Source organism: Podarcis vaucheri (assembly GCF_965113315.1).
Source record: "Podarcis vaucheri genome assembly, chromosome: 3".
Taxonomy (NCBI): domain Eukaryota; kingdom Metazoa; phylum Chordata; class Lepidosauria; order Squamata; family Lacertidae; genus Podarcis; species Podarcis vaucheri.
The window spans coordinates 34713620-34736339 of NC_138761.1; the positions used below are offsets into that span (position 1 = coordinate 34713620).

Sequence of the window (22720 nt, forward strand, 5' to 3'; positions counted from 1 at the left end):
GCTAAACTATGAATTGGGAAGCTGGGAACTGAGCTTCCAAACCAGGCCATCAGCAGTACAGTACAATGTTAAACAAGCCTACTTGACTTCAATGAGGTGTGCTCCTAGATGAGTTAAGAATGCGGCCAGACAGTGCAATCCTAACCATGTCCACTTAGTCCTCCTGAATTAAATAAGACTCACTCCCATATTAGTGGGGTTAGGACTGCAGTCCTAGTCATTCAGCAACTCCAAATTTCAGGTTTGTACTTTCCCATCTCTTCAGAACAAATCATTTTAATTTTTGTTTACTATAATTCAAGAAATAGTATCTCCATTGTCTTCCAAAATTGAGAAAGATTTTTTTTTGGTAGATTTTAAACAAGTGGAATAGGAATCCAGCCTCCTGTTTGTCCAAAAACCTTCCAGTGTCCTAAAATAAATGCTACTGCATTCATCAGTATAACCTGTTATTTCTTGTATTTTTCTTTTTAAAAAGAATGCAAAAGAAACTTCACAATACATTCATCAAATTCACTGTTATGGTTTCACACCACAAGCAATTAGACAGAGGATTCTTACAATTTCTTAAGGTTCTAGAGTGTCAATTACCATTTTGCAATGATTTTATAAGATTTCTGATTAGATGACAGAAATTCTCATTTCCATTCTCCAGATCTCCACTGTGGGAACAAGTTGTGTGCAGTATGGATGTCATGATTCCATGCATCACAATGTTCCTTTCTCTGATTGGCTCTTTCATGCATCCTGTGTTTGCAGTCAAACTGAAATAACTCCTAGAAGGCCTGGGTAATTAACAGGCCCTCCTGGTTCTGGGAAGTGAACAATGTGATAATGAGGCTTTTAGTTTTGCTGTTATTTGTGCCAGGTAAGCACAGAACAAGTCAGAGCCTGGGAAAAATAATCAAGCAGGGGCTGGAGACTTCTTTTCTTTGATGGGGTTCCTACTTTATGGGACGCAGGTTGCGTTGTGGGTTAAACCACAGAGCCTAGGATTTGCCGATCAGAAGGTCGGCGGTTCGAATCCCTGCGACGGGGTGAGCTCCCGTTGCTCGGTCCCTGCTCCTGCCAACCTAGCAGTTCGAAAGCAAGCAGTGCAAGTAGATAAATAGGTACCGCTCCAGCGGGAAGGTAAACGGAATTTCCATGTGCTGCTCTGGTTCGCCAGAAGTGGCTTAGTCATGCTGGCCACATGACCCGGAAGCTGTACGCCGGCTCCCTCGGCCAATAAAGCGAGATGAGCGCCGCAAACCCAGAGTCATCCGTGACTGGACCTAATGGTCAGGGGTCCCTTTACCTTTTTACTTTATTCTAGCAGTTTAAAAGGCAATCTGTCTTTCTTTCATTTCCAATTAATAGTTAAAGGCTGCATTGCAGCTGACTCAAGCTCTTCTGTTAAAACTCAACATGCTTTTCAGATACCTATGCACAGGATAGCAGTCGTGCCACCTGACTGATCAGTGATCTGAGTTATCTTCCCAGACAAATTCCAACATACTAAAAAACCCCACCTTTTGCAGGTTAGTATTCTATGAGAGCCAGCTGCTTCAAAGTCTTGTGGAGGGTATATCAGTTCCCTCTAGGAATATGGGCTATGGGACTGTCATGTTTAGAAAGGGCCTTTGGGGACGTGTAGAACAGCAGTTGCAAACCATGCATGTCTCTTAAATGCAGAGGAACCCAGATGCAATCCTTGGCATCTATCCCCAGGCTGTGCTGTTGAGGAATGGAAGCCGCTGCCATTCAGTGTAGATAATACTGAGTTAGATGGACTAATGGTCTCACTCAGTATAAAGCAGCTTCCTTTCTAAGTCCTACCCATCAAAATTTACCAGTACACCATTGTTCCTAGCTGCTTAAACTAATCCTTTAATTCCTTAATGTCAACTTAACTTTTATCACATGCTTAAAGTTTCACGTCAAACTTTTTGAAACCTGCTTCTCCGGGCAGGTTTCTATATACAAAAGATAAACATAATCTCAATGTTTCCTGTGACACTAATTTCTTATTCCTATTCTTCGCGAGTGCTAGTCTTTGTGATTATCTATTTTCCATTCTTTTAGCTTGAGAATATTCAGATATTTATTTTTACTACTACTATTCATGGAGAAGTATTATTGTGAGTTTGTGGCAAAAATGATTTCTTCCCATATTCTAAAGTTCAGTTGAACTAAATCAAAACCTTTTATGGTTTCCAGAAATGCTTTAAAACAAGATCTTGGCCTCTACAGTAAACGAGAATGCACGCATGGAGGATTGCATCCCATGAAATACATGAAACAATATGAAATCTATTCCTATGTTCTGGTTAAAAATAAAAGTCTTAACTGTTTCTAAAATTAAGAAATGTCCAAGCAGCTGCATGGTAGCCAAAATCTGACCTCTACGTTCAAGTGCATTTTCAGCTTCTGAAAAATCTTCAGAACCATTGATCCAATTAGACGCCTACTTTCAAATCAGCTGCAATCCCCATCTCTGCCCACCCCCAAACTCAGACTTCACCATCATCAAAGGAATATAAATACACAATTTTCTCCACCGAGTATCGAAAAAACTGAAATAATCATTAGGTAGGTTTCTTTATATTTTGCTATGTCATCTTTCAATCCACTCCCCTCAGCAGATGCTGAACTTTTTTACCCTTCTGGACTTCTCTGGATATCAAGAACTAAACCAGCATCTCTTCTCAAACATCTCTAGGTACTATTGTTTAAAAAGGATGAACGAACAAAGGAGTCTTGTGATATCTTAAAGAGTAGCAAGATTTATTTTGGCATAAATTTATGTTCACTTAATCCCACGATCTTTTCTGAGGTTTATGAACTTTGTGAACATGATAAATCAGTTCTGAAACTTAAGACAAAAACTGGTTTCATATAGTTAATTGCCTTATTATGCAAGACAATAAAAGATGTGAGACACATCCTGAATTGAACATTTGGGGTGAAATTTATGCTAGAGACATGGAATATAGTTTGTATTTTCTGACAATCGTGTTACACTAATGCTTTGTTTTACTTATCTTCTTCCACGTACAGTCATTTCATTACAGTGGTGCCTCGCAAGACGAAATTAATCCGTTCCGCGAGCCTCTTCGTCTAGTGGTTTTTTCGTCTTGCGAAGCAACCCTATTAGCGGCTTAGTGGATTAGCGCTATTAGCAGTTTAGCGGCTATTAAAGGCTTAGCGGATTAGCGGCTAAAAGGCTATTATCAGCTTAGCGGCTTAGAAAAAGGGGGGAGTGAAAAAAAATCAGAACACTTGCAAGACGTTTTCGTCTTGCAAAGCAAGCCCATAGGGAAAATCGTCTTACAAAGCAGCTCAAAAATGGAAAACCCTTTCGTCTAGCGGGTTTTCCGTCTTGCGAGGCATTCGTCTTGCGGGGCACCACTGTACCAGTTTGTTGATCTGTTGGTCCCAACTTATACAGTATGTATTCTGGCATAGACCGTTATTCCTTTTTTTGCCTTCATCACTTCCCATCACAATCCCAGCAGGACTTGGGCAGGATTCTCTCTCCCTTCCATTCAAGCTCTTCAAATATTAAATTGCGGTGACAAAAAGGGAGTGGGTCACTGGATTTATATCATGCATACAGAAGTGTGATGCACATTCTGCTAGATTTAGAATGTGAGTCCGATTTGTAATCTTGGTTTGGAGGGATAGTCACACACAGTTTTGCCAGTTTGGACGTCATGGCAAACAGCAGTTTGAGGAAATCAGGAAGTGTTTTATTAAGGCACATATAAGAAGGAAGGAGCATCTTGATTTCTGAAAAAAACAAATATGACCTTAAAGCAGCCTTGGTACATACTTCCAACACCCTCAGGCAGTAGCTTAATGTTGATTTTTATGCTGTTACGCTGGTTCTTTCCTTGTTTTATATATTATGTTTGACAGATTTGACAGATGTTTTAGTGGGTTGTTGTTGTTTTAGGATTATGTTATTTCATTTGTGTTTCTATTAAAAACATTGTTAACTACCTCAGAGGTTTTTTTAAAAAAATATAAGAAAATATTAATTATATTCTCAAATACCAAGGACAGATCAAGAAGGTCATAAGTTTTTTTTGTAGGGAACAAAATGCCCACATTAAAAGAAGAAAGGAAATCACACAAAGACAATGAATGGCTCAATATTCCCTCCCTCTTCTCATTTGACCTTACTCTCAATGAACGCAGCGTTAAACCAAAAAGCCATATTGAGAACACCAGGTAAGTTATTTAGAAATGGCTGTAAAAGGGGTGTCAAACAGTGAAGCAGCTGCTCCATAAATAGAGTGATGGAAAGAAGCCTCATTTTTATTCTCAGCTGTATTCCTATTCATGAAATCTCAAACAATCTGAAGAAAAAATAAGCAATAAAGTGTATATAAGTATACAGTCTTCTTAAATGGGGTTTGGATAAGGTTTTGTCCTTAACTGGTGTTTAAAATAACCATATTTTTTAACTGAACCATCTTTTTAGCTCAATCCCCAATTAGATATTTGACATTTTCCTCAATAAAATGTTGAACCAGCAGGTCACTAACATCTTCTATTTCATGAGCATTACATTTGTGACATCACTTGTTCCACTTTCAGTAAAAAGTGCATTTATTTAATTTTAGAGAATTTGGAATGTCCAATGCATAGGAAAAACAATGACCTCAGCTCAAAGGCACCTGCAAGAGCTGGGAAGGCTAGTTCATCAAACTTAACTAGGGATTTTTGGGGACTATTACCTCCTATTTACATTTACAAGAACTTGGCATAATGGAAAGAAGTCATCATATATCTGTAGCCACTTGTACAGGAAGATCACAAAATTTTGTAAAAGCTGTTTCCCTCAGTAGAGAGCTTAATATAGTTAAATGTTCATATGAGAGCCAAATGGCACATTAAACAGCACAATTCTACCACTTCAGATTACAGAGAATGGAATATTTTTGGCTGCTCCATCTCCTGGTGAACTCCAATTACCGTATTTTTTGCTCCATAACACTCACTTTTTTCCTCCTAGAAAGTAAGGGGAAATGTCTGTGTGTGTTATGGAGGGAATGCCTACGGGTGGCGGGGGGGGGGATCTGCTGCAGTCGTGAGCAGAGGATCCATGGTTCCCCTTCCTTCCCTCCTCCGTGGCTCGCTTTGCTCACTTTGAAACAGCAAAGCGGGAGAAGAGCCACTGAGTGGGGAGAAGAGAGGGACAGAGAGCCTGGTTACAAAGCACGGATCCACATGGATCCTCAGGATTGTTGCACTGGGTCACCCCAAATTCACCATCAGATCACATAGCACGTCTAGGGCTACAGCTTGCACCCAAAAAAAATCACGCACCCACTGTTGCCTGGGGCCGCAGTGGTGCAAAAATGTGGTTACAAATCATGGATCCACATAGCTCCTCAGGATTTTTGCATTGGGCTACCCCAAACTCACTGTCAGATCACATGTCTATGACCACAGCATGAACCACAAAAATCATACATCCACTGTTTCGTTTAGAATATTTTTTTTCTTGTTTTCCTCCTCTAAAAACTATGTGCGTGTTATGGTCGGGTGCATGTTATAGAGCGAAAAATACGGTACTTCTAAGAGAAAGAGAGTGTCTTTAGCATCTCAAAATATTTCCTAAAAGAAATGGGCAAAACAGTTATTCAACAGCACAGAAAATGGACCAAGAAGAAATTGTTTTAAAACTATGAAAAGGTAAAGTGAGATTAGACATCAGAAAAGGAAACCCCCTAATGGTAAGTGGAAAACACTGGTGATGGAAAACATTTGCCTGAGTTTGTAGTATCTTATTTCCTTGACAATTCCTTGAAATGCCAGACAGATGTCAGTCACAGATAACTGTGTACAGGTAAATCATACCCCTCGACCTAATCTCAAAAGCTGTTGAGTGTAGTAGTTTGCTCATTAAAAAGTTGTTGCCACCACAGGATATTGGAAGGGAACAGTTCCAATATGGGATGAGTGTGCGAGGGAGAAAGTCTAAGAAACCTTCTCATTCTAGGAGCATCAGGCAAGGTTGGGGAAAGAAGTGCTCAGGGGCACTTCTGGTATTAGCTGGAAAGGAAAATAAACTTTGCTTCCAGAAGCCAAAAGATGCAGAGGGAGGCTTGGTGACACTTATTTCCTCATTAAAAGGTAAATGTATGAAAGGACCCTTAGTAAACACATTTTGAAGACAGAGAAAAGTTGTTCGTTTTTTACAGAATGGTTGATGGTGGGAGAGGGCAGGAAGGGATTTTTGCTCAGTAAACCCTGGCAATGACTGAAGCATACCTTCTCGTCCTTTTGTTATTTTGGTTCATGTTGCTGACATTTTTCAATCTGAACAACAAACGGGGGGGGGGGGAGGAGGATTACTTGAGGACCACTTCCCAGGCTGCCTGGACTCAGAGGAGTTGGAAAACTGCCTCAGGAGATAAAAGCATAGATGCTGAAACTCCAAAACAACTTATTTTTAACAGAGAGCACGCATGTAGAGAAGGGAGAAAATGCCTGTAAAATAAATAAATAAAGGCCATGCTTTGCCTCCAACCAGAGTGATAGTCTAGTTATATGCCTGATAAAGGAAATACCGTATTTTTTGCACCATAACACTCACTTTTTTCCTCCTAAAAAGTAAGGGGAAATGTCTGTGCGTGTTATGGAGGGAATGCCTATGAGTGGCATGCCTACGGATTTTCCTCCTCTAAAAACTACGTGTGTGTTATGGTCGGGTGCGTGTTATAGAGCGAAAAATACGGTAGTTCTTTTCGCATCTCCTGACATACACCAAACAGTGAGCTGGGAGTGGAATGTTAGAATACTTTGCAGGGCTGAAACCAGAACCTTGCTAGTACAGTCTTATGCTGCCCAGGAAACAAAGTTGGAGCTTAGCCAGTCCTCTTAGTCCTTTCAGTTACCAGCTAGTCAAGCATCAATGGCATCAGTGGACTTTGTACCTCAAAATAAAAGTGAGCTTAGCTTAGTAGCTAGCTGGCAGCCAGTGCAATTATTTTAGCAGTTTAGTGAGGTAACCAAGTTTGCTGATTTCAATGGGATTTAAATGCAACTAATTTAATTTACATCCAGTCTATTGAGTTTTCACTTGCAGCAATGATCTTCATGGAATTTAGTCATAGGTTGCCTGCTGTGCTTTTAAACCGTACTATGATACACAGAATTCCAAGAGCTAAAGCTTCCCCACCACTGACTTTAATGCCAGCTAAAGCTTTGAATGAATGATGTCTGCATGCTACCTTCATACATTTTGACCATCTAGAGTCCTTTAATCTAACACAAGACTTTTAGCCTACCAACTGATGAAGCATTCCAATCAGATCTGCAACTCAGTTCTGGAAACATTACTTTGAATTCTCATAATGAAAACTTCCTTTAAAATGTTATTGTAATAATTCAACATTGGCTGCAGCTTTCTTGACAGCTTGTATTTCTTTACCAAAACTGTCTCAAATGGATTGTGCACAGCATTCTTTCAAGAATTAATTTCCTTTCAGTGTAAGATGTTAAGGCACTAAAAGTGTGCAGGAATTCTAGTCTTAAGGGATACACTAGCTCTAAAATGTTATTTTATAATATCCCACTGACTTTTTTTGAAGATATAATGTTGGCTAAAGTTCTATTTTGGGGAAACAGAAAACTATTTATTTTTGTAGCAGTTCTAGTGTAAAACTGTATGGAACAAACATCTGATGTTATGTATTTTTATTTCAATATAAAACATGACATTTTAAGTACATAATTGTTAATTCTAAAGAATTAAATGCCAGTCATTACTTTAAAGACAGAATTTCCTGATGTCACTATATTCTGAAGAATTCTGCAGCTGGGACTGACGTAAATAGAACAGCACAGTTCAGCCAAACTACATAGCCTGTTTTTTCCTGCCTTTGCTTCCCATGTGCTCTTAAAATACCTAGTTTGGGGCATCTAGAGGTCTTGTAATAACTTCATGAAGAAGAGTCCCATATAAGGTCAACTAAGAAGGCAGATCACATTGGTTAAGTATGTGTGCAGGTATGCACTCAATCACACAACACACTCTACAAGCGGGGAGGATGAAATCCTGCACAGGTTTACTCAAAAGTCCAAATGAAGTCAATACAGTTTACTCCCAGGTAAGTGGGCAAAAGACTGCAGTCTAAGAGTTTGTCCTGCACCTGTGTACACAATCTGCACGCCAGGATGTGAATGAACCAGCTCTCATTTTAGCTATTACAGGGGACAATTTGCTCTACTAACATGAAAAAAGGTAATTACTACTTTGAAAATTCTCCACCTGGTGCTGCATCCATTCATTATGTTGCTAATTGCTTTTTTTTAATGTATTTTAAGACATGGAAAATTTTCCATGAAAATAACAGCAGGGAGAATTTTTCCACCCCACCTCGCTGATTAGGAAAAAATGAATAGAAAGGACTGTTCAAGAGCCAGGCATATTTTACATCAGTTAGGCTACTTTTCCCCTTACGCACTCAAAGCAGAATTCTTTCCTCTGATTTAGAGATGAACTCAGGCTCCTTTGATGTGTTTGAACAGGTAAAACAAGTGGGGTCTTCAACAAAATGTTGAAGTAGGGAGTGCTCCTGTGTTCCAGGAAATTATAGGCTACTTCTCTCCCCCACCCTAGCTTTCCTCTCCCCCCCCCCCATTCCTCCCAAACAGTCAGCATTGTCAATGAGCATGCTGAATGGGGCACTTAGGGCTTCGTCTCTTGTCACTAGTGCGCCCCCCCCCATAAAGGGGTTGGGGGGGTTGGTACTTCCGCGCATGCTAATTCCTTGCTAATACCTCCCCCCCACCTTGGGCAGTGACATTTGGAGAGTCAAGTTTTCTATTAGTATATTTGACAGTTACGGTATTTAACATTCTACAGTACTGATAAGTACTTGCTATTTTATGAACCATCACAACAAACTGCTAACACGACAAAAAGACTACTGAATGAGCACACATCCATTTCATTAACAGGTTGATGTCTTCATTCAATCTCATTTCTGCTTTGGCCAAAGTTTATATACATTTAATAAGAGTCAACCCTTGGAACAAAACAAGAATTTGTACTCAGCATAGGTTCTGTGTTGAGCTACCCTGCAGTGTTAAATGAAGGAATGAAACAATTTTCATATGAAAGAGCTCCATGCCTACCATTAATGCAGTTGTAAGTTGTGAGAGATTGCTTCTAGTAGCTTGAGTTCCTACTTAAACAGGTATTTTTAAGGTTAAGCTCTGGGGCCTGAAACCCAAGATATAACCACTGATGTGGGATAACAAAATTATAAATTGAAATGTCCATTCTGGCATGCAAATGTTGCCAGATATAAACATTGGAAACAGTGGATACTTGTCAAGTTTTCTTTGAAACTTTTATTCGAAGGCAAATAAATTTAAACCTTATGTTCTCAACAGCTCAACACTCTGTTCTCTGAAAATCAAGTTTTTGTGAGAAAGCCATCCTCTTGTCACTTGCAATCATTAGAAATATATATTTTTTAGAAACTTATTGCAACTCACAAAGAGTTCTTTCCAAGATAACATAGTGTAAAACTGAAGTGCTTTTCTAGAGATAGCAAGTTGAAACAGTAGGCCCAATGCCATGAAAAATTCAGCATAGGAACAATTACATCCTCAGGAAAAATAGGATCCTCAGTGAGTGAACAATTACAATTGTGAATGCTGCTTGGAATGTGGTTACCTCACTGCTCCTATTGAAGAATGCCCTTGATGGAACTAGTAGTGCAGCAACTCTGCCTCCTCAGAGGCCTGGTCTATTGCAAGGCTTTTAAAAGAAGCTTTATAAGTTTGTATTTATACACAATAATTCATTTGTAGCTGAATGTACTGCTAAAGAATGGCAGCACCTTTTAAGTCCTTTTTAAAAAGCTTTAAATTGCAATCCCTGATAGAAACAAAATGATTTCCTCTACCGCTCACAAGTCTCCCCATTCTAGGTGGACAGGCGGACCTACTACATTTGGACCACCAACTGGAAAAAGGTTGATATCTTGATAAGCCACTGAAATATTGTTTCTAGAGCTGCACAGTATCGAAAATTCATGTACGGACATCATTCGACTTACACGCGATCGACACATGTGTGACCACATAAACGTGCAGCGGTGGGAAATCAATCTAACAATTTACATCAATTCAAAGCTGGAGGCAGTGGAAGACAGGAGTGCCCGGAGTGCTCTGGTCCATGGAGTCACGAGGAGTCGGATACGACTAAACAACAACGTAAGCTGGAAATGATAGGAGAGAGCTGGGAAGTCCTCATAGCATGCGAGGAGATCCTCCCCAGAGCCCAAATATGTTTTAAAGGTTTTTTTTAAAAGGGGAGGGAGGGAGGGAGGAAGGAAGAAGGAACTTATGGGCTCCAAAATGGCGTGAGGGAGCTCTCAATGCTGCTGCCCTGCCCTGCTCAACAGCTGTCAGGCAGGAAGCTGTACTGCTGCAGGCTCAAACACATTGTTCTCTGTCCTTTCTGGCAATCTGTAGGCAAAGGTACAGTATGGGTTGTTTTTTGTTATGTAGCGTTCCAAATAGCTCTGAGCTTCTGTGTTGTAACAGAAGAAATCAACCTAGTTCCCCACTCATGCATTTCACTTACTGTATGTGCACATGGGCCCAGAACGTAAAACACACATAAGTGGGGAGTCACCTGTATTTGAAATCTTTCAAGTATATTAACACTGCATCTGCATCATTTCTTTTACTTTTAGGCAACGGATACACAAATATTTATCAGCATAAAAGAGCAATAGCAGTAAGAGGGAGACCTCAAGACAGCTTCTCATTTTCTGTACTGAAGAAGGCAAACAGATGATCGCCAAACAAACCCAATGTATCTCTTGACATTTCAAAGGGGAGAGTAGTGAAGTCTAGTGCCATTTTAAATGAGCAACTATATGGCATGATGAAGTCCGGTTGAGTTACAGAGAAGAGAGAATACCAAGCTTCTTCATTCTCAGCAAGAGGAGAGGAAAATAGAAAGAAATACTTGCTACAACACCACCACATTTTAAAAAATGCCTCTGCAACCTGCCAGTGCTCTCATCCACTAGTGCACAGATCTCCCTCTCATTCACTTTTTTAAAAAAATGATACACAGTATTGTAAATGGCAGTCTTCCTGTAACATGTTTATCGCAGCATGAGAGAGCAACTGCTTTCCTGTCCACCTGTCCTGCAAAAGGCAGGTATTTCTCTGATATTTTACTAAATTTCAGTGCTGCAGCAGGCAAATGAGCAGAGCAGAGGTAATCATTTAAAGAAAGGAATTGGGGAACAGTGAAGAATAGAAGCTCTGCAAGCTTAGGAGTTTTCCCTCCACTTTTACAATCTAATTTTTGTGAAAAGGGTTTACAAAGAGGCAGGTTAAGGCCCAACTCCATAACTTTTCCACATTTGGGGGTTTTAGACCAGAAAATGTAAGATGTTGTATACTTCTGAGCTTTTATTAGATTTATTGCAAAAAAAGGGCAAAACTGCCAAGTAACAAAATCAATGACAGCTTTAAAATTTGGGGGTGGGGATGAGATCCACTCAGGCAATAGTCTTCTCTCCTCTCCTTCCTCCACCTTGCAGCCCCCTAAACGCTTCCAAAATGTGTTCCAGAGGGTTGGAGAGCAGTCTGGAAGAAATTTTGGGGCATGTGGGGGAAAGAAAGGAAGAAGCAGTCGGACTGCACAAGCAAGAAGTCCATTCTGCTCGCAGATGGACTCTATTGGAGATCACCCAAGAATTTCAGTTGTTCGTTGACCAAGATAAGGCCCTGAAACAGCACTGGCTATTCAAAAAGAAAAAAAGAAAAGGGGATGGGCTACCAAGGCCAACCACAATTTTCTGAAACCCTATTTTTAAGTGCTTGTTAAACTATAAATTTCAATACAATCTGAAGATTCAATTATACAAACCATTCCAGGATTAAGACAGTATTTTATTTCAGAAATGCATTGGGGAAGGGTCATAACTGGGTGGAATGCTTTGCACACAGAAGGTTCCATTTCCAATCCCTGACGTCTCCAAGGAAGGCTGGGAAAGATTCCTGCCTGCAAACCCTGGAGAGTTGCTGCCAGTCAGTGCAAACAGTGCTATGTTAGAGGACTAAATAGTCTGACTTGGCATGAGGCAGCTTCTTATGGTCATATTACATATGTTACATATATTTTGCATTTTAAGTGTTTTAACTGAAGCACTTCATATTTCAAACTGGAACTTAATGGAGTATTTTGTACTTTTTACTTGAATCAGTCAAAGGCATACTGTTTTGCCAAGATGTGGTTGTTTCCATAATATCAAGATATTCATCTGAAATTCCAGAGCTCATTACTAGCTGAACAAAGGCCTTACCACATATTAACATATGCAAAATGGACTGGAACATATTCCCAAACAAGTGCCAGAACCAGTGTTACAGGAATCAAGCAGTGGTGCCAATCCCAAACACAAGACTGAATAATCCTGTGACCACCAAGGGCTAGGTCTAGATTCATGCATGAGCTAAAGGAGATCTGTGTTTAAGCTATTCACATGCTAGCTTTGGATGTTGGGTCAATACAACAATAGATGCAAATCATTTTTTGTTTGTTTTCTACAGTCAACAATCTGTACTGACAAATGATTCCACAGCATGAGCAATGCTTTAAAAGCATTTAATGCGATCTGGGAGCCATACCAATTTTCTTTTGCTAATCCAGTGGTTCTCACTCTCTTTTCATCTGGGTCACACTTTCAGAATAAAAATTTCCTTGTGCCATACCAAATTTCTAATTAATAAGAAACACATTGAAAACAAAAAGAAACAATTCCTAGCGCTACTTGATTTATAACACAGAACACAACTACTTTATAACATGGTCATGGGACATCCAGAAGTATTAAGCAATGCAGCTACATAAGAACATGAATCATTCCCAAAATAGAATTATAAACGAGCCTCTTACAGACGTACCTTAAATATATATACAAACTCAATAAGATGTGCTTTTGCTGAGTTATCTCATTTGTAGAACACCAAACAGTGGGCAGCTATTATTTCAAATAAGCAAGTTGGAGCCTCCAGAATGCCCACAGCATCTGTTATTCCACAGTACATTCTATTTTGGTTCCAATCTTTCATTTATTTTTATGATTTGAAGTGTGTTGCTTGCAGCTGGGCTTCTGTGGTGGCTTCTAAATGTATTGCACTTTGTTTGTGTAGTACATGCTTTCAAACAGGACTTTAAACCACTTTTTCAATTATGGCTTTTCCCAAGAATGCAGATGGCTTATGTGCTGCAAAGGAGATGCCTCACAGTAATATATACCTATTAGATCAGGCATAGGCAAACTCCGGCCCTCCATATGTTTGGTACTACAATTCCCATCATCCCTGACCACTGGTCCTGTTAGCTAGGGATGATGGGAATTGTAGTCCCAAACACTTGGAGGGCTGGAGTTTGCCTATGCCTGTATTAGATTAATCTCATGCATCAACTGAAGTACTGTGTCCACTTCTGGGCACCCCAATTTAAGAAGGATATTGACAGCTGGAACGTATGCAGAGGAGGGCAATCAAGATGATCAGGCGTCTGGAAACCAAGAGTTATGAGGAATGGTTGAGGGAGTTGGGTATGTTTAGCTTGGAGAAGAGGAGACTAGAGGAAATAGGATAGCCATATTCAAACATCTAAAGGGGCTGTCATGGAAGATGGAGCAAGTCTGTTTTTTCCTGCTCCAGAGGGTAGAACCTGGACCAATAGAGTCAAGTTACAAGAAAGGAGATTCTGACTAAACATCAGGAAGAACTAGATGATGGTAAGATCTGTTTGACAGTGGAAGGGACTCTCTCAGAAGGTAGTGGACTCTCCTTTATTAGATACTTTTAAGCAGAGGTTGCATGGCTATCTGTCATGGATGCTTTTGTTGAGATTCCTGCATTGCAGAGGCGTCACTAGATGATTATTGGAGGCCCTTCCAACTCTACAATTCTGTGATTCTGTTATCAGTGTAGCTTTTGGGTATGCTGCTTTTCATTATTAAACTAATTTTCAAACATTCAAAATGAAAAATTCAAGAATGTACCAAATTACAAACAAAACCCACACCCTAAAAATGAAACAAATTATTGGCATTTAAGGCACCATGCAAAAAAACATTTTCCATGCACATTATCATATTTCACTGTCATTTATTTTCCATAATCACACTATATTCAACAAGGTCAGGAACTCCTCAGTTAGGTGCACAGTGCAAAATTCAGGAGACCAGAAGGAAATGCGTTCCAATGGAAAATAGGATTCAAGATCCGGACATAATGTGTGGGAGGGAAGCCATAGCCCTGAAAGGCAGCTTACTTTATTTGTTCAGTGTATTTATATTTCTCAACTGAGCATTTTGTTACAGTGAATGGACTGGAACTATTCTTGCCCTTCACAAACAAAGGGTTCTTTCCATTCACAGAGCAAAGTAGGATCCAGTGAAGGCTTCCCACTGAGGGGAGTGGGATGGCAATTTTAGTCAATTCCTCTTTCTCCCCGCAGCCCCCAGCACCACACCCCATGCTGCTTGAGAGTCCTTCAGTCCAACAGAACAGCCCTGCAGGACAAAGGAGAAACTGGTGAAAACTTCTGGGCTGCCCCTTTCCTGCAGTACACTCTGAACACCATTAAGAGCAACTCTGGATCTAGCCCAATATATGCACGAACACATTGCAAATATCCACATACACCAAAATCCAAACAATTACAGTGGTGCCTTGCAAGACGAAATTAATTCGTTCCGCAAGTTTTTTCTTCTTGCGAGTTTTTCGTCTTGCGATGCACGGTTTCCCATAGGAATGCATTGAAAATCAATTAATGCGTTTCTATGGAAACCGCCTTCAGACCAAGTCCGGGGACAGTCTGTCCCCCGACCTCTTCTGAAGGCTGGGGGGGGGACAAGGGCTTTTCTTCCCACCCCCAGCATTTTAAAAAAGCCCGGGACAGCGGAGGACTTCTCCGCTGTCCGGGGCAATCTTAAAATGCTGGCGGGCGGCATTTTAAAATCGCCCGTGACAGCGGAGGACTTCTCCGCTGTCCGGGGCGATGTAAAAGCCCCTGGGAAGGCAGGCAGGGGGGACAAAGACTGAAGGCGGGTGGGGGGCGAAAGTCTTTGCTCCCCACCGGCTGCCTTCCAAAGCCGTCCGGGACAGCGGAGAAACGTGCTGCCTTTCTCCGCTCTCCCGGGAAGGCAGGCAGCGGGGAGCAAAGACATTTGCCCCCCGCCCGCCTTCAGAAGAGGTCCAGGACCTCTTCTGAAGGCGGGCGGGGGCCGAAAGTCTTTGCCCCCCCCCCGCCTGCCTTCAAAAGCCGTCCGGGACAGCGGAGAAACGCGCTGCCTTTCTGCGCTCTCCCGGGAAGGCAGGCAGGCGGGAGCAAAGACTTTCGCCCCCCGCCTGCCTTCAGAAGAGGTCCCTCTTCTGAAGGCGGGCGGGGGGCGAAAGTCTTTGCTCCCCCCCGACTGCCTTCAAAAGCCGTCCGCGATAGCGGGAAGCGCTTCCCTGCTATCCCGGACTGCTTTTAAAATGCTGGCGGTGGGGAGCAAAGCCTTTCGGCCCCCGCCGGCCTTCCTGGACCTCTTCTGAAGGCTGGAGGGGGGGAAAGGCTTTGCTCCCCACCGCCAGCATTTAAAAGAGGTCCCCGGAGATTTCCCTATGGGCTTTCGTCTTGCGAAGCAAGCCCATAGGGAAATTCGTCTTGCGAAGCGCCTCCAAAACAGAAAACCCTTTCGTCTTGCGGGTTTTCCGTCTTGCGAGGCGTTCGTCTTGCGAGGTACCACTGTATCTCTATGCAAGGGGTCTGTTGGATTTTTCCGTTAACAGCCAATTGCACAGCACAAAAGGCTATAGAAATCTATCTGGGGGGTTGGTATTTGAGAAGAAAAAACATTAAGCTCCCTTGGGTCCAACAAAGCTCTCTGAATTATGCCTACTGTTTCGGATGATTTTCTTGCACGTCTTTCCCAAATTCCTACCTTCAATTTATTATTGCAGAACATTTACTATTTTCCAGGAAGTGTCACCATCTCTTAGCCTAGCCCACCTCACAGGGCTGTTATGAGGATGACATGGGGAGGAGAAAGATGGCTACCACCTTGAGATCCTTGGAAGATAAAGGTTGTATATACTGTGGAACCTCTACTCACTACCACAATCCATTCCGGAGGCCCGTCCTTATGGCGAAACGGGTTGCTGGGAGAGGCGCCATTGTGCACAGGCGCGAACGGCGATCGCCACTCCTGCTCATGCGCAAAGACCGATTGCCACTCCTGCGCATGCGTGAACGGCAGCAAGCCCACCAGTTACTTCCGGGTTTGCCGTGGTCACAATTTGGAACGTCCGTGAGTAGAGGCGGTTGTAAGTAGAGGTTCTACTGTAAATGTAATGAATGAATGATTCCAATGCTATTTTCCTAGAAAAAGAAGTGTTGGAGCTCACCACGAACTTTGTTCTCTTAGAATGGCAATGGCACCCACCTGAGAAGTGCTGGAACTGAATTCCGGCAACTTCCGGCTGAAAAAAAAGCTCTGAATAAAACCTCTCCAAACATGAGAACCGTCTACCCACAGTGTTTCTGAATCTTTGGGATTGAGTTTCTTTACTGCTTTCTTCCACACATGGAGATGTGCAAGATTCTGTTGGCAGTGCATGTTCCTGAAACTCATCTGAACATGTTTAAAAAAAGTTTTCCTACAAATTTACATCTATTTATAAAATGAATGGAAAATGTCACCACAGAAACGGTCTACTTTAGAAAAACAAGTACATGTCTTCCAAAATGCTGCCCTCCATTTAGATGTCTGTTTCTTCAAACACTGTAATTATGAGAAACCAAAATTGATTTCTAAATACTTCAAGATGAAACTGGCACTGATATGCAATTATCTTTTTCAGCTCTACATTGCTTGTACATAGAATGGATCCTTTCCGTGAATTATTTTAGACTGCAATTCTTGACTGATATAAATATCCTACAGAAATCATCCCACGATATAAGCATCTAAGTAGAATGAATAATCTAACAAGCTTTACACATATATAACACTGGTGCTGAAAAATCTATACTGGCTGCCTGTTCGCTACCAAGGCAAATTCAAGGTTTGGTTGTTGACATTTAAAGTCTTAACCAGTGGCAGACTTTGGGGTCTCAAATTTCAGTGGTGCCCTGTGTGATGCCAAAATTGGGGGGCAGGGCTGCCTCTCACCTTCCATTCTACATCACAGTTGCAGCCCCCCCCTGCAGACCCCCAAGACTCTGCACCCAGTGCGACTGAACCTAAATCTGCCTCTGCTTTAATAACTTGGAAACAGGACATCCTAGGTGCAGACCAGCCAATCAATTCCATGATCAGTCAATTGCCACTTGGGGACAACGCAGAAGCAAGCCTTCTCAATGATCACACCCACCCTCAAAAATGCCCCCCCCTCGGGGAATTCTTGAGCCAGACACCTCTTAAAAACTTTTTTATCCAAGCTCTACTGGATTTGGGAACTTTAATTTTCTTTTCAACACTATTTGGTTTTCTATGTGGTATACAGTTGTGTTTTGTTTTTAATCTCATTTTAACTAGTTTTTATGTTATGCTTTACAATATTACCCCATGTTGTATTTCAATTGGGCTGTATCCAACTAAATTCCATGCAGAGTAGAGCACTGAAATTAATGGACCTAAGTTAGTCTTGTCAATTAATTTAAATGGGTCTACTTCCATTGGGACTAACCCATTTTTATGTCAACTTGTTTTTATTATTGCTTGTTAGCCACCCTGAGCCCAGCCTTGGCAGGGGAGGGCGGGGTATAAACAAAATTTAGTATTTATTATTATTATAAACTGCTTAAAATATTATTCTAAGTAATATAAAGATGTTATAAACAAACAACTTTGTAAAGAAAATATGTTCAATGTGCAAATTATTTTGTGCCTTATAACCATAAAAAAACTTTTCAAAAAGCTTTGCAAACTTTCCATTTTTATGACAGAGACCTGCTTCAGACACTCACTTAAGCCACAGTTTTTAGGTGATCACAAGCAAGGCATTGCATGCTTTCATGATTTCACACTTTCCCAGCCTCATCTGCTCATGTGCAAGAGGAGAAGTGAAAGCTTTCCTTTTTAATTAAGAAGAAACCACAGTTCCATGTCATGTACAAATGCAGAGGACAAACCAGGATCTCAAGCCAGTTTTTTGTTTTTTTTTAAGTTGTTTGCAATGGGAACTGTGGCTGGTTCTTAGGCCCCGGCTTGCCTCATCCCTAAACACCAGCCATGTGGGTTGGGGCTGATAGGAGTTGAGCCCAACATCTGGAGGGTCACAGGTTAGCCACCCGTGTTCTAAAGTGAGCACAGATTCAACTTCTCATATGTGTGAAGAAGATGGAAGCACATGTGTCCATGTGTTGCCATCACTCACTGTCATTCATTTAAGTCAAAGAGTAAGTCCAGTTATTTAAGCAGCATATGCAACTCCATACTATGTTACAACTTGTATATTTTGGACTTCTCAAATCATACACACTAAACCCTACAAACAAGTTAGTACTATTTTTCTAGATATGAATCACATGATTCCAACATCCATAACAGAGGAATTAGAGAGTAACCTTAAAAGACACAAAACTATAAATGCACTCATCCCATAACTACATCTGCATTACCGCCTTACATTAATACAGTGCCCCCTCTGGATACGAATTTAATTTGTTCCGGGGATCCATGTGCACCCCGAAAATTTCTAAGAAGAGGCACTGCTTCTGCGCATGCGCACACGGTGAAACTACGTTACCCAAAGGTAACGTAACCTGAGGGTCCACTGTATGTTAGCAGCAACACTTTGAAAACAATGCTACAAAATAGTTACAATGAAGCAATGTGAAACAGCCGTTTTAAACAGCAGCTGACAGCTATAATCAAACCCAACTGAAAAGCTTGACAAGAAAAAGACAAGATTGAGACACGCATGTTTTGGGGAAATGCATAACTCAGATAAGAAACATTTGAAATATTTGACTATTTGAAACACCATTCCCCTAAGAAAGAATGTGTGCTTAGATCCTTAAAGCCTAGTGTCAGAGCTGAAAGAAACAAACCTAGAAGCCTGGTCTCTCAAGCTTCTAAAACTGATGCTTTGTATCAGCTCATGCTTTGTATACAGGTCTTTGTTCCAAACCTCAATGCCTCTAGTTTAAAAGGATTAGGTAGTATGTGGACGTCCATACCAAACTACATGGGCAAATGAGGTAGTTTAATTTTCCCTCATCACTCCTGTACAAAATTGGTACCTAAAGATGTGGTGCCGACATCTAGGTATTTAAAAATAAAACCTATAGTTCAAGCCTCACTCACTCTCACCTCAGGTCTCTCAGCTTCTAGCCTCATCAGTTGGTGCAGACCTAGTCCACAAGGATGTAGACGACCACAAGGGCACCCACAAGTCCACAAGTGCTAGAAGTCCAAAGGCAAATGGGGCTTGCCATGACATGTACCAACTTCTACAAGTCAATGACGGCACCATTGGGAGGGTGACCATTGTTAATCCAATACTCCCAAGCCCAAATTCTGGGGTAGCCATGATGAACTAAGATGGATGGAAGCAGTGGAAAAGTAAATCTGTGTGTAAGCTCTCCCAATGTAATAAAAAAACCTGCCTTTGGGAGAGACCTTGACACGTGGACTGCTAATGAACAAAGAAGAATAGCATAGTTGAGTTAATAAGAACGTCTTGTTAACCAATAGACAGAAATTGGCTCTTGGGCAGCATGTGAAACCATACTAATAAGCCTAAGGCAATATGTAGAAGTGGTTTGTTTATAATCTAATGTTGAAATGGAATGGCAAAAGTAACAAACTGGGATTTGTCCAACAGCTCAGCTCCAGCCTGTGAAGTAGCCTGCCAGCTTTATCTCATGATCTCAGTACTGTGATGAATCAGAATCAAGATACAAAATAGGGAACACCCACTTGCTGGCACACAAACTCTCAAGCACCGCCTTTGCCAACCTGGTGCCCTATAGATGTTTTTAAGTACAATTCACTTCAGGCATAGCATCTGGGATTGATGGGCTGTAGTACAACACACCTGGAAGGCACCAGATTAACAAAGGCTGTTCCAGCAAAACAAGATCAAGGTAAGAACATTCCATGCCACTGGATATGAATCTAGCAAGCTTTAGATAATGATATGGAACACATTAACAATGACAAATACAGTGGTACCTCGGGTTAAGTACTTAATTCGTTCTGGAGGTCCGTTCTGAACCTGAAGCACCACTTTAGCTAATGGGGCCTCCCGCTGCGGCCGCGCTGCCACAGAACGATTTCTGTTCTCATCCTGAAGCAAAGTTCTTAACCTGAAGCACTATTTCTGGGTTAGCGGAGTCTGTGACCTGAAGCGTATGTAACCTGAAGCGTATGTAACACGAGGTAACACTGTACATAATTGCTTTATGCACTCTTTCAAATGAATCACAATCAGATTTTGAATTAGAGAAATTTTAAATATTTAAAAGTGAAAAAGCCAATATTAATCTATTCTGACTATGTCCTTAAAAGGTAAAGGTACCCCTGCCCGTACGGGCCAGTCTTGCCAGACTCTAGGGTTGTGCGCTCATCTCACTCTATTGGCCAGGAGCCAGCGCTGTCCGCTGTTCAACAGAACAGACTTTACACATTGACAAAATTCTCTCTTTGAAACCATACAAGTTTACAACTGACTTTTAGAAGACATCTGAAGGCAGCCCCGGATAGGGAAGTTCTTAGTGTTTCATGCTTTCCTTTGACACTGTCATTGTATCTGTGCTTAAGTAAGATTGGTAGCTATGGGCATCACTGAAGAGGTAAGCCTAAATAGAGTAAGTGTAGCCTAATAGTTAGAGTGTTGGACTTAGGACCCGGGGTTTGAACCCCCATTCAGCCATGAAGCTCATTTGATGACCTTGGGTTAGTCAGTCTTGGGTTATAAGCTGGAACTTAAGGACCTAGAAGAAAAAGCATCCAAACGTATACACTGATCAGCAAGAGCTTGAGTTTACAAGACAGTAACTACACAGGTGTACATGGGGGAGCGAGTTCTACTTTAGCACATCAGCAGAAATATACAGCAGGGTTGGAGAACCTGTGGGCCTCTAAGTGTTGTTGTGCTCAAATTCACATCATCCCTGACCATCGGAGCAGCCTAACTGAGGCTGATGGGAGTCGGTCCAAAAACATCTGAAATATTAACAGTCTACTTCATCCAGCAAAAGCAGTGTCACGACTGAGCTAAACAATATTAGAAAACTGAGGCAGGTGGCAGTTTAATTAAAGAATGCTATATTATGTACAGCATGAGTCTCAGTGCATACATAATGAGGCACCCCTCCCAATTTTCTTAATAATTAAAGCACCCCATTGTAATCTGGAATTGAAAGGCAAGGACTCGAAACTAGCATATATTTTAATCCCACCTATATTCGTCGCCAGCCCTTCCTTCAAAGATCTCAAGCTGGCGTTTCCGTTTCACGACCACACTGAGAAACAGACTGGGCTGCAAGAAGACAATTGCGGCCAAGCTACCCCAGGAAGTCATAGCCGGCCAGGGGGTTGAATTGGATTTCCCTTGCCACCGTCCACCACTATGCCGACACGTCAGCATGCAAGTCAACGTCACTTTCTAAAAGGTCTGAGGAAATGAAAACACGTCACACGTGCGCAACACCCAGCTATCAAGAGAGCAAAAGGAAGAAATGCCTGTTTAAAGAGGTGGAACCGAAGCAGGAAAGTGACGAAGGCCGTTTTGTACCGGGGAAGGGGAGGGGGATAAATTTAGAGCACGCATTGGCGCCTCCACCAACCCCACTTCACCCGGAGACGACCCGCCCCCGTCCGCAGGGTGAGCCGTTGCCCAGCCCTCTCCGCCTCCAGCCTCACTCCCCTCACCTGATGCGCGGACCCAGAAGCGTCAGCTGGAGGAGGAGGAGGAAGAGGCCTCAGCCCTCGCGGCTCCTTCACGACGCTCCGAAGCGTCACCAGCAACGGGCGCCTCAGCCCCGGCTCAGGCTGCCGAGGACCCCCATCAGCGCGTCCCAGCCGCTAAGATGCAAAGGCAAGTCCCTCGCCGCCGCCATCTTCCTCCCGCCGCCACCTTCGACCTTCGAACTCTTCCCCCTCCCTCGGGTCACTTCCGGTCCGCTGTCGCCTGAGCTTCGGTTGCCAAGGTGATCTCCGCGCTCTCCCGCGTGGGGAATCGGATTCTCTTAAAGAGATAGCGCCCTTTTTGAGCAACGCCTGCCTTCTGTATAGAAGGACAAGGGACCGACCTTCTTTCTTTTTCCTTCCCCTGCTCAGTTTACGACTGAAGCTCGAGCCACCCAATTATGGCACTCTGTTGTTGTTATTAAGAACAAGGATTTATCCCGTGCCGTAAAATTACCTCTTTTAATGTTGTGGCTTTATATGCCCTGAAACACACCCACCCACCCCAATGCAGTATAATTAAAATTACCACTTACAGATAGGTAGCCGTGTTGGTCTGCCATAGTCAAAATAAAAAAAATTCCTTCCAGTAGCACCTTAAAGACCAACTAAGTTAGTTCTTGGTATGAGCTTTCGTGTGCATGCACACGAAAGCTCATATCAAGAACTAACTTAGTTGGTCTTTAAGGTGCTACTGGAAGGAATTTTTTTATTAAAATTAACACCACACACACACACACACAAATACACAAATACTACCTATT

General features: G+C 42.0%; 1 protein-coding gene across 1 annotated transcript in view; it reads right to left on the minus strand.

The window, feature by feature from the left end:
• The window catches only part of LCLAT1 (lysocardiolipin acyltransferase 1), a 95779-nt gene extending 73506 nt beyond the window's left edge, over window positions 1–22273 (minus strand). Inside the window, exon 1 of the mRNA XM_082214868.1 lies at window positions 21921–22273. The gene's annotated coding sequence lies outside the window, so the exon portion shown is untranslated. The remainder of the gene's footprint in view (window positions 1–21920) is intronic.
• Between the last annotated feature and the right edge of the window lie 447 nt (window positions 22274–22720).